The following is an 11437-nucleotide window of genomic DNA, read 5'->3' on the forward strand; positions in this document are numbered from 1 at the left end:
TTCTTAAAATTAATTTTTATAAAACGTGGTCAATGAAGCAACAAAGCAAAAAGGGAATCCCTTTTCTTGAGAGGTGGGGGTGGCATGGGATTAAGGAGAGAGGGGCAGAACCAGATGACAAGGGATGAGTGTGAAGTTGCAAATGATGATACCCAATCAAGACAAAAAAAAAAATCCTGGGGCTCCTGGGTGGCTCAGTCGGTTAAGTGTCTGCCTTTGGCTCAGGTCATGATCCCAGGGTCCTGGGATGGAGCCCACATCAGCCTCTCTGCTCAGTGGGGAGTCTGCTTCTAACTTTCCCCCTCCCCCCACTCCTGTTTGCTCTCTCTCCCTCTCTGAAATAAATTTTAAAAAAAGAAAGAAAAAAAATCCAATTTTTCAGTTCTTTGTGGTTTCCCCATTCTTAGAATATTAGCGATTCTAGATTTATCCATATGGAGCCTTCCTCGGATCTGTTTTGCTAGGTTAAATCCCCCTCAAGTATCTGCCAACCCTTCAAAAATATCTGTTGACTCAGAGTTCAGAGAGTCATTGTTTCCTGATAAAGTGTTTTATAAGATCAGCTATAAGGAGGAAGCTGTTCATTAGTTCATTCAGCAAATATCTGTGTTGGCTTTGTGGACAGGAGGGATGATAGGACGAAATGATGGTTGAGATGGGCATTTGGGGTGGGCACACACAGGTTTTAATCAACCTAGAAATAAAGCCCATGTTATTTAATTAAGAACTCCAACACTGGCAACAACGAATTTGCTTGTTCGTCTGTATAGTCATTTCAACTTACCTTGTGTTTTTTTAAATTCTTTTAAAGACTGGGAAGTAGAGAATTGGCTTATGTAATGCCCCTTGAATAGTTACATCAGGTGCTTATTCTTTTTTTTTTTTTTAAGGTTTTATTTATTTATTCGACAGAGATAGAGACAGCCAGCGAGAGAGGGAACACAAGCAGGGGGAGTGGGAGAGGAAGAAGCAGGCTCCCAGCGGAGGAGCCTGATGTGGGGCTCGATCCCAGAACGCCGGGATCACGCCCTGAGCCGAAGGCAGACGCTTAACCGCTGTGCCACCCAGGCGCCCCGGTGCTTATTCTTTTTAACATCAGCTATTTTTCTGAATGTCACTGCTTTTTTGATGGATAGTTCCAAGAATGCCAAGACTCGCTTGCATGTGTGGATTGATGGATATAGACTGTGATTTTCGTAACAGTTTGTTAACGCTTGACTTCACTTAAAAACACAACTTACGGAAAGAGGAGGCTAAGAAAGCATGGATGATTGAAATCCTCTGACATTCTCTCAACCTCAGTATTGACACTGACCGACTCCTTCCCCGAGCTTTATACTGCAAATGCAATTTGCAAATAGTCTCAGTACTATTTTTTTAATGTTTTTTTATTATATTATGTTAGTCACCATACAGTACATCCCCGGTTTTTGTTGTAAAGTTCGATGATTCATTAGTTGCGTATAACACCCAGTGCACCATGCAATACGTGCTCTCCTTACTACCCATCACCGGCCTATCCCATTCCCGCACCCCCTCCCCTCTGAGGCCCTCAGTTTGTTTCTCAGAGTCCATAGTCTCTCATGCTTCATTCCCCCTTCTGATTATCCCCCCTTTCTTTATCCCTTTACTCTTTGACTGCCCTCCTCTCCCTGAGCTGCTGCTGCTGTTATTCTCCAAGAAAAAGGTGATGGCCTTTTTGATGATGACTAGGGACATGAATAAGAATCCTCATAACACACTGACATCTCTAAGAATGCCTCCGATTGTGTCTCATTAGTTCTACTCCAAGCAGGGATCAGAACTTCCGAATTATCCACCCATTTAGCCCTTGTAACAATTATTAGGGGTAGACACTAGAATGATACCCCCATTTTGAAGACAATGAAACTGAGGCACACATGGTCTGAGTAACTTGCCTGTGGTCATAGTGAGTGGGAAAGTCAGGATTTGAAGTCTGAATTCTGGCTCCAAAGTCCACGCTCTTAGCCATTACACAATGATGCTACTGAGAGTTTGTACCCCTCTTTATTTAAAAAGAAAAAAAGGGGGGGCTCTTGGGTGGCTCAGTTGGTTAAGCATCTGCCTTTGGCTCAGGTCATGATCTGGGGGTCCTGGGATCCAGCCCCGCATCGGGCTCCCTGCTCGACAGTGAGTCTGTTTCTCCCTCTCCCTCTGCCCCTCCACGTGTTTGTGCTTGGTCTCTCAAATAAATTAAAAAAATCTTTATATATAAACACACACACACACACACACACGCACAAAAATCCCCTCCACAACAAAAATTCTAAGAGGCCAAATTTCTTATGCATTGATTTTTGTTCTAGATTCACCTACCCACTAATCGATAGTCAGAAGCAAGAATTCTAATCTTTCATAGTTAATTTTGACCCAAAGAGCGTTAGGACATATTGTTTTGGAGAGCCCGTTCTTGGAAAGGACATGTTTATGACTAGCAGACAGCAGGATCTGGTTTGCACAACATTTTCCAGTGACACAGTCTGTTTTCAGAAGCTGCCAAGGCTTCTGAAACAAAACCTGGGACAATGTTCATACCAGAATTATTCAGAGGGCAGGAAATGGCTAACTTCTCACGAACATCTGAGGCAAACTGGGAGGGCTTAATTGGTCACTTATGTCATTCCAACATATCTCTATTCATAAGTTTACATGTCACCAACTTTGTGGTTGTGCTAAGGCCAAATGGGAGGTTCAAGATAATTATAGGGTAAATTCAGTTGAGGTATATTGTCAACATTGTCTTGTCTATAGCACTTCCACTGAAAATTTCCACCTTTACCTCACTCTTACCACCCTCCTCCCCCTACACACACACACACACACACACACACACACGCACACACACACACACGCAGTGTCATAGATTCGGGGAAGAAAAGGCCTCAATATATTGCAATTTCTCCCATCAAGGGATAGAGGGTTTTGGTGGGGCTGGTGGGGGTAGGGGGTGAGGCTGGCTGGCTCAGTCAGTACAACATGCAACTCTTGATCTCAGGGTTATAAGTTCAAGCCCCACGCTGGGTGTAGAGATTACTTAAAAATAAAATCTTTAAAAAGAGAGAGATGGAGGTTTTTTGGTGACTTGAATCTGGGCTTGGCTATGTAACATGCTTTGTCCGTTAAGACGTTCACAAATAGGATGCAAACAGAGGCTTGAAAAATACGTTGCACTGGGGCTTTAACTTGCTGCTGGGAGCTCTAATGCCATCATGTGAACAGACTGTTAGATGATGAATGACACGTGGCCAGTCCATCCTGTCACCCCAGTTGATCTCAAACCAAGCGCCAGACATGTGAGTGAACTGCCTCTCCCTACTCCCCTACCCCCAAATCAAGAAGCCTCACCAACCACCAGACAACTGAGTGAGGCCATCCTAGACCATCCAGTCCTAGCTCAGCAGACCCAGGCAAACAAAATGCCAACTTGAGCAGCAAAATTGTGAGCAACTAAAATGATTGCTGTTCGGAGGTGGTTTATAGTATAACAAAAGTTAACCGACGCCCATCCCTACCTACCCACAGCTACGTGGGAACCTGCTCTTTCTCACATGGTCGTCCCTTCCGCCTTCTCTTTCTTCACCCAGCCCCAGTCGATTGGCTCAGAAGTGGTGACTGACCCAAGTCTGGCCAATCGGATTTCATCACTGGGATTTTTCAAAGAGCACATGTGAAAAAAGTAGTCTCTTTCCAAAAGTAGCATTTGTAAGATGTGGAACTGGGGGTGTGTTCATAGTTGTGTTTCCTACCAGGAAGATAATGCTAGTCCACGGTGGATAGGAATAAAGCCAGCCTAAAGAAGAAGTAGGAATGAGGGATGTCGAGAAAATTCCTTGGTGGCATTTAAGTACTTAAACATTGTTCCTGATACTCCTGTAATTGGATGAGCTAAAACTTCCTTGAATTTCATGAGCCGGAACTTTCCACCTTTTCCCTAAGCAGTTAGAGTTGGGCTTCTATTACTAACTCCCAAAAGAATCCTAATTGATATTTCCTATCCATTTGCATACACAACTGTTATTTATGCAATAAACAGATCGATGATTATTTCTACTGTTTTAATAGGCTCTATGCCCAACATGGGGCTTGAACTCACAATCCCTAGATCAAGAGTTGCATGCTCTACCGGCTGAGGCAGCCAGATGCCCCTTGATGATTATTTCCATCCATACGTTCAGTAGCACTTTAAGGACTGTTTTGGTTATCTACTGCTAAGTAACAAACTGCCCCCGTATTAGCAGCTGAAAACAACAATGATTTTTTCACTTCTCATGGATCTGTTGGTTAACTGTGATCAGCTGGTGGTTCTTCCATTCATTTCATTTGAGGACTCTCTTTGGCTATAGTCAGATGGTAGTTGGGGCAGAGTCACTTGAAGGCTAAAGGTTCCATTAGTTGAAACATCCAAAATGGCTTCTAACTTACACAACTGGCATCCCAGGCATCTCTACCCGGCCTCTATCGCCACACTGTCCACAGCTTGGCCACAGTTTCTCTCTTTCCAACAGGATAGCTGGGACTACTTACATGTTGGCCCGAGGCTCCCCGAGCATGTTCCCAGAGATTAATTTTCCCTGTGACCAAGGCTTGGAAGCCACACAGCATCACTTCCACTGCATTCTATTGGTCAAGCCAGGCACAAAGTCATTCCAGTTTCCAGGAGAGGTAATTAGATTCCTACTTCTTGGTGATAAGAGTGGCAAAGATGGGTGACTCTTGATCCGTAGAGCATGCGACTCTTGATCTCGGGGTTGTAAGTTTGAGTCCCACGTTGGGTGCAGCGATCACTTAAAAATAAAATCTTAAAAAAGAAAAAAGAGTGGCAAAGAAATTGCAGCCGTTTTAACCTACCACGACAACTTTTGGATTTTCACAGATGTTATTTAAATTTCAGCTTCAAGGTGTGTGATATTTGGAGATTCAAGGTATAAGAAAAACTGAACTTTAAAAAAAGTTAAAGGTCAATAAAAATAATTCCTCCTACAGCCTGGTATTTCCATGTGTATAGGTTTTATTCTAGACCTGGCACCTGCTTGCAAAGGTCATTCAGATTTTCTATTAAATATAACTTTCCCCCAAAAGTGAGTTATTTGTGTAACTGTGTATTCAATGTTGGCCTCCGTCACTAGACAATGAAGTTTGAGAAAGCAAGGACCACATCCCACTGGCACACAGTGTCTCCCCTACCCCGGGAGGAGAGGCCTGATGTCTGCCACATAATGAATATCTCCTTAAATATTTCTTGAATGGATGAATGCAGTGATTCTTACCCAAAGGTGATTCTGCCCCTACAGGACAACTGGAAAGTCTGGAGGCACTTTTGGTTGTCACAACTGGCTAGAGTGTTGCTATTAGCATCTTGAGGGTGGAGGCCAGAGGTGCTGCTAAATATCCTAGAATGCACGTGATAGCCCCTACAAATAATTATCTGGCCCAAAATGTCAATAGTGCTGAGTTTAAGAGACTCTGAATGAAAGGGTAGGGTGTGAAACTGATTGTGTCGTCATAGCCTAGTCTATTGGGAGTCTACCGGGCTGTGGGTGTCCCGATCTTGTCGGCATGGTCCCAGTTGATTAACCCTGGTTTCCATCTGATAATGTGATTCCCAGGCAGGGGAAGGGAGGTGAGGAGGGGGGTTCAGAGCCAGGACTGGAAGCCCAAGCTTAGCCCTTACCAGCCACCTCTCCTCCAGGGGTCCTCACTGTCCTCCTTCTCTTCCAGCCTAGGAGTGTTACCCTGAATTGGATGTGCAGACCACATGATATACTGGGTTATCTTATATTTCACCCCTCTGAGTCCAATCTCTACCTTTCTCCTTTCTGTCCTGTGCCCTAGAAGGGTGCTAGAAGTCCTTGCAGACTGCTTCAATGGGCCTCTTCCTCTGGTTTCCCTTTAGATTCAGGCAAGCAGAATAATGGCAGAGGGAGAGTAAGGCTGGAGAACTTACTGTCCTGGAGTCTTCCATGCCAGTTGCTGTGGATTGGCTCCATTCTTCTGCTGAAAGCCAGAGCTTCTGCCAAGATGCTACCACTCTCTTTAACTGCCTGTTGCCCCTTTAGGCCTAGGGGTGACTCCCCTCTCTGGTTAGTCTCACTGCACTGCACCATTCATTTTGGTTTCCCTTTGCCATCCGCATCTTTGTAAATAGTCTATGAAACTCTCCTCAGCTACCCATTTGCACGTGACGTTAGTTTCCTTCTGGGAAACACACTGAGAGTTGCAAGACAGCTATATGCTTTATTTCAAGGAAGACTCACCCTCTGTAAAGATGTGTGCCTGGTCTCACCCCTTGGTTTTGATCACCTTGGATACCAACAACCACCCTAAGCAAGCTGAGTGTGCCAATCTCCTTTGGATAATGAACAGTGCATGGTGCTACCTCATCTTGAGTTGAATCTTACAGTCATTCTCCTCCCTTCCCTTCCCACCCACCCTTGCATCTCAACACGCTATGTCCCAGCATTAACCAAAACGAAGTCTTTCCCTTTATCCAAGCGTGTCATGCTACTGAGGCTGGCAAGTACCAGGGACCAGTTCCCTGCTGAATTGTGACATATTGACCCACGCTTTCCTGGGTCAGCTTTGCCCAGCTCTGAGTTCTGGGGACCTGCCTGCTGACATGAAATGTGCTGCGGCTTTGCCAGGAATGACTCTCCATCTGGCCCCCGTGCCTCTCCCTCTGTCTGCAGCATAAATATGATGTCATATCCATTACAGTTACTTTACAATTTGTTGTCCTTATAGATTCCCAACATTATCAGATGCTTTCTCTGGCATCTTAATAAGTTATCTGAGAAAGGAAAGAAGAAAAGAATTTCTATAGCTATGTGTCATATCTTGCTTTACCAATTACTTTGCTACATAAAAAACTATCTCCAATTTTAGCAGTTGAAAACAACCATTTTATTCTGTTTGCTGGTACCATGGGTCAGGATTTCAGGTAGAATGGGAGGGATTTGTCTCTGTTCTATGATGTCTCGCGTCTTAGCTGGGAAGGTTGAAGGCCGGTGTGACTGGACAGCTGGGACTGGAATCATCTGGAGTTCCATTCACCTGTCTGACTTCTGGGCCAGGCTGACTCAAAGACTGGGATTGCCAACAGAGGACTTACATGTGGCCTCGCTATGTGCTACCACGGCAGCTGTGGCATTGTCAGAATTCTTACGTGGTAGCCCAAGGCTCCAAGGGTGGTTTTTCCAATGAACAAGGGGAGAAACTGCATAGCCTTTTATGAACGAGGCTCAGAAGCCAAACAGCATCACCACTCTCATACGCCATTGGTTGAAGCTTCCGCAACCCCCACCCCCACCCCCATTCACAGGAAAGGTAACTGGACTATATCTCTTGATGAGGGAATGGTGAGGTCCCACTGCAGAGAAATAAGGAAGACAGGAGGTACTGCTCAGCCATCTTTGAAAAGTGCCATCTGCCCAAAGAACCCTAATGGCTTCTTTTTTTTTTTTTTTAAAAGATTTTATTTATTTATTCGACAGAGATAGAGACAGGCAGTGAGAGAGGGAACACAAGCAGGGGGAGTGGGAGAGGAAGAAGCAGGCTCATAGCGGAGGAGCCTGATGTGGGGCTCGATCCCATAACGCTGGGATCACGCCCTGAGCCGAAGGCAGACGCTTAACCGCTGTGCCACCCAGGCGCCCCGGCTTCTTTTAATCCAGAAACTCTGAAAAACAAGTGGTGGTTCTCCCATTTGACAGATGAGAAAACAAAAGCAAAGAGGGTGAGGAACTTACCCAAAGAGAAAGTAGCAGACAGGAATCTAAGCCGATCATTGACTTCTAAAGCTCACCTTGAAAAATAAACCATAATTATGTATGTGTACATAAGTATATAAAATGTATATACTATACATTTATAAATAATACCTAAATGTACATAAATATATACATTTATATAAAACTCATGAATGTGTGTTTAAAGTAGGATGTCTCCTAGAAAGCAGAAGCACGTATATAATACTGAAATCACGTGTAGGCTTCCCCGGCTTAAAAATAGTCTTAAAGATCTAGATGTCCATGTGCCCGTGTGTCCTGGCTTCCTTTGCATGTACCAATTAGCAACCTGTCTGTTTTCTTTGGAAAAATGTCTATTCAGACCCTCTGTCCGTTCGTTAATCTGATTGCTTGGTTTTTTGTTCTTGAGCTGAATGAGTTCTTTATATAATTTGATTTGCAGATATTTTCTCCCATTCGGTAGGTTGCCTTTTCATTTTGTTGACGGTTTCTTTTGCTGCACAGAAGGTTTTTAATTTCTGTGATGCTTCTTTATATCTGAAGGACAGAAATATCTAAACGGCAAGGTTGATTGACAGGTCGTAGAGCCGGAAGCAGATATAGCCAATAAGTAACACTGAATGGCCTCTCAGCCCAGGGGGCCAGACAGGTACACGCCGTGAGAATTGTTCAAAGGTGATAGTACAAACATAGACGGTTATCCGTGATTATGAGAGGTGAGAAGAGTCTGAGAAATTGAAACTTGGAGGTAACGTATAAAGAAACAACTTTTTTTTTTTAAAGATTTTATTTATTTATTCGACAGAGAGAGAGACAGCCAGCGAGAGAGGGAACACAAGCAGGGGAGTGGGAGAGGAAGAAGCAGGCTCATAGCAGAAGAGCCTGATGTGGGGCTCGATCCCGTAATGCTGGGATCACGCCCTGAGCCGAAGGCAGACGCTTAACCACTGTGCCACCCAGGCGCCCCAAGAAACAACTTTTTAAAAAAAATCTTTGTGGAGTTACCGGCGTAGGAATTCTCTCTCTCCCTAAGCGAGAGATCAGATCAACTTGTGAGGGAATTGGGGAGCTGTGACTGTATTCATTTCCCATAGAAATTTGAATTTCTGATAATGTTAAAATAATTTTTAAAAATGATGTGGAGAATCATAATATTTCCTTAAATGGCATACCCTACTTGGATTACTCATATTTCTTTTCCTCGACATGAGAGATGAAAGGAACAAAATTTTCAAGGTTTGCCTTTGCAATCAATTTTGTATTGCTTTTAGTAGGCTACTTAACATACGGTCAGGATACACTCAACAATGTAGATGAGTCTTATAAGCACCATACTGAGCAAAAGAAGCCACACACAAAATGGTAACACACTGAGTTATTTCATTCATGTAAAATTGACAAATGGGTACAATCAATGATGATAAAAATCATGGGGAGCCTGGGTGGCTCAGTCGAGTAAGCATCTGACTCTTGCTCTTAGCTCAGGTTTTGATCTCAGGTCAGGGTCATGAATTCAGGCCACGTGTAGAAACACGAAACAAAACAAAAACAAAAAACAAACAAAATGATAAAAATTAGAACCCCTCGGTTGCAATTCTCTAACACTAGCTTTCCAAAAACAACTTGCCAGAGAGAACATATTTCGAAATTCCAAACCCTGCCTGGCTTCAGAGGCTTCTCACTAATGGGGTTCAACATGTCTTTGGGAACGCTCCCTGTTCCTGCCTGTTGTCTCTGATACGCTTGGCGGATATGGTATTTCCTCTTCCAGAATGGGCTCCTGGTTCCTGCAGATCCGACTGTCTTCCTCACCCCTGCCTCACTTTCTTTCCAGGGCTGACTTATTTCCAGAGTCTCTCCATGCCAGCCTGAGGTATGACCTGATACAGCCAGGAACCCCAAAACAACTGTCATCACAGCACTGGGAATACAGGACCGCCTGCAGCCCTCAGTGCCTCTGGGCATAACCTTGGGTTTAAATCACTGGTTATCTGAAACATTGTCTCAGTTTGAGTTCTCCCAAAAGCAGACCCTGAGACTAACACCACTCCAACCCACCTATGGGTAAACTTGCCTCAAGCGAATGTTCTCCCTGCTTGCTGACCTAAGTCCCTTGATTCCGTAGCAGAACTAACATACTTTGAGATTTGCAAACCGCTGGCCTTGAGGAGGGAAGGACCAGACTTTCCCAGAAGATAAGGCCTGACCACGTTCGAAAACAGGTGCCTGGCGGCCAGCAACCTACTCAGGGTCATGTCAACATAGGACTAACTGCCAGGCACCTGCTTCTCTTGCATGTAGCTCCCTGTGCCTTCCCCTTTAAAACCCTCCGGCTCCCCCTGGCCAGGAAAGTTGGACTTCCAGACGCTAGCCCACCACCTGCCCAGGTTGCTGGCTTCACGGAGAAAGCCGCCTTTCCTTGCCCACTATCACTTGTCTCTCAAATATCACTTTGGAGCGGCAAGTGGCCAAACCTGTGTTTGGAACCGGTTCTCTGTCCGGTAACAAGACGAAGTCTTGAATGTAGGTCATTTATTTAGGAGGTGACCCCAGGAAGCTCAGTGAAAGGGCAGAGAGAAGAGCCATGAAAGAGTAAATTAATAAGTAAGTCATAACTTTGGGCAAAACTCGGTTCAGTTCCCCTGGGGACTTCCTAAGAAACTGTGTAAAACATGCCTCCAAAACAGCACTCGGAGGGAGCTGGGGGTTTTATGCACTGTGAGGGACTAAATGTCCGCATGGTCCATGCCCCCCCCCAAATTCACATGTTGGAGCCCTAACCCCGAGAGTGGCTATGTCTGGATATGGGGCCCTTATGGAAGTAATTAAGGTCAAATGGAGTCATAAGGGTGGGGCCCTGCTCTGATAGGATTAGTGTCCTTCTAGGAGGAGATCCCGCTCCATCTCTGTCTCTGTCTCTGTCTCTCTCTCTCGTTCTATGTGTACTTGGGGAGGAAAGGCCATGTGAGGACATAGTGACAAGCAGCCACCTGCAAGTCAGAAAGAGAGCCCTCGCCAGAAACTAAATTTATCTTGAACTTGATCTTGAACTTCCAGTGTCCAGAACTGTGAGAACATTAATTTGGGTTTTTTTTGGGGGGGGGTTGAATTGTTTTGTTTTGTTTTTAAATAGACTTGCCTGTCTCTAAAATGTCTGTTTTTTAGGCCAGTCTGTGGTATTTTGTTAGGACGGCACAGGCAGACTGAGACATGCACTATCTTTCATTCTCTGTGACTAAAGCTTGCTCCTGAGGGCACCGCAGGTGGCTCGAGGTGGGAAGTTTTGTCAGTATATGCAGAACTTTCCACGCTGGCTGCCAGTGAACTCAGAGGTTAGCCAAGGGCATATGGAAAGGCCACGTAGTGTGGGCTCTGCCATTGTTCCCGATCTTTGAGAAACACTGCTGCATTGACTATCCTTGCACATACGTCATTTTGCAAGTATTAAAGAAAAAACTGGATATAAATTTGCACAATCAAATGGCATGGGCATTGTAAATTGTGATTGATACGACCACGTTACTCTCCCAAAAGATTATATCAATTTCTATTCCACCTGCAATGTCTGTTTCTGTACCACTTTTCTGACATTTTATCAGACATTTTAATCTTGCCAGCTTCATAAGGAGAACACAGTGTCTCATTGTGATTTTCATTCGTAAACGTCTTTG

Source organism: Ursus maritimus, unplaced genomic scaffold (genome assembly GCF_017311325.1).
Source record: "Ursus maritimus isolate PB19 unplaced genomic scaffold, ASM1731132v1 scaffold_22, whole genome shotgun sequence".
Taxonomy (NCBI): Eukaryota; Metazoa; Chordata; class Mammalia; order Carnivora; family Ursidae; genus Ursus; species Ursus maritimus.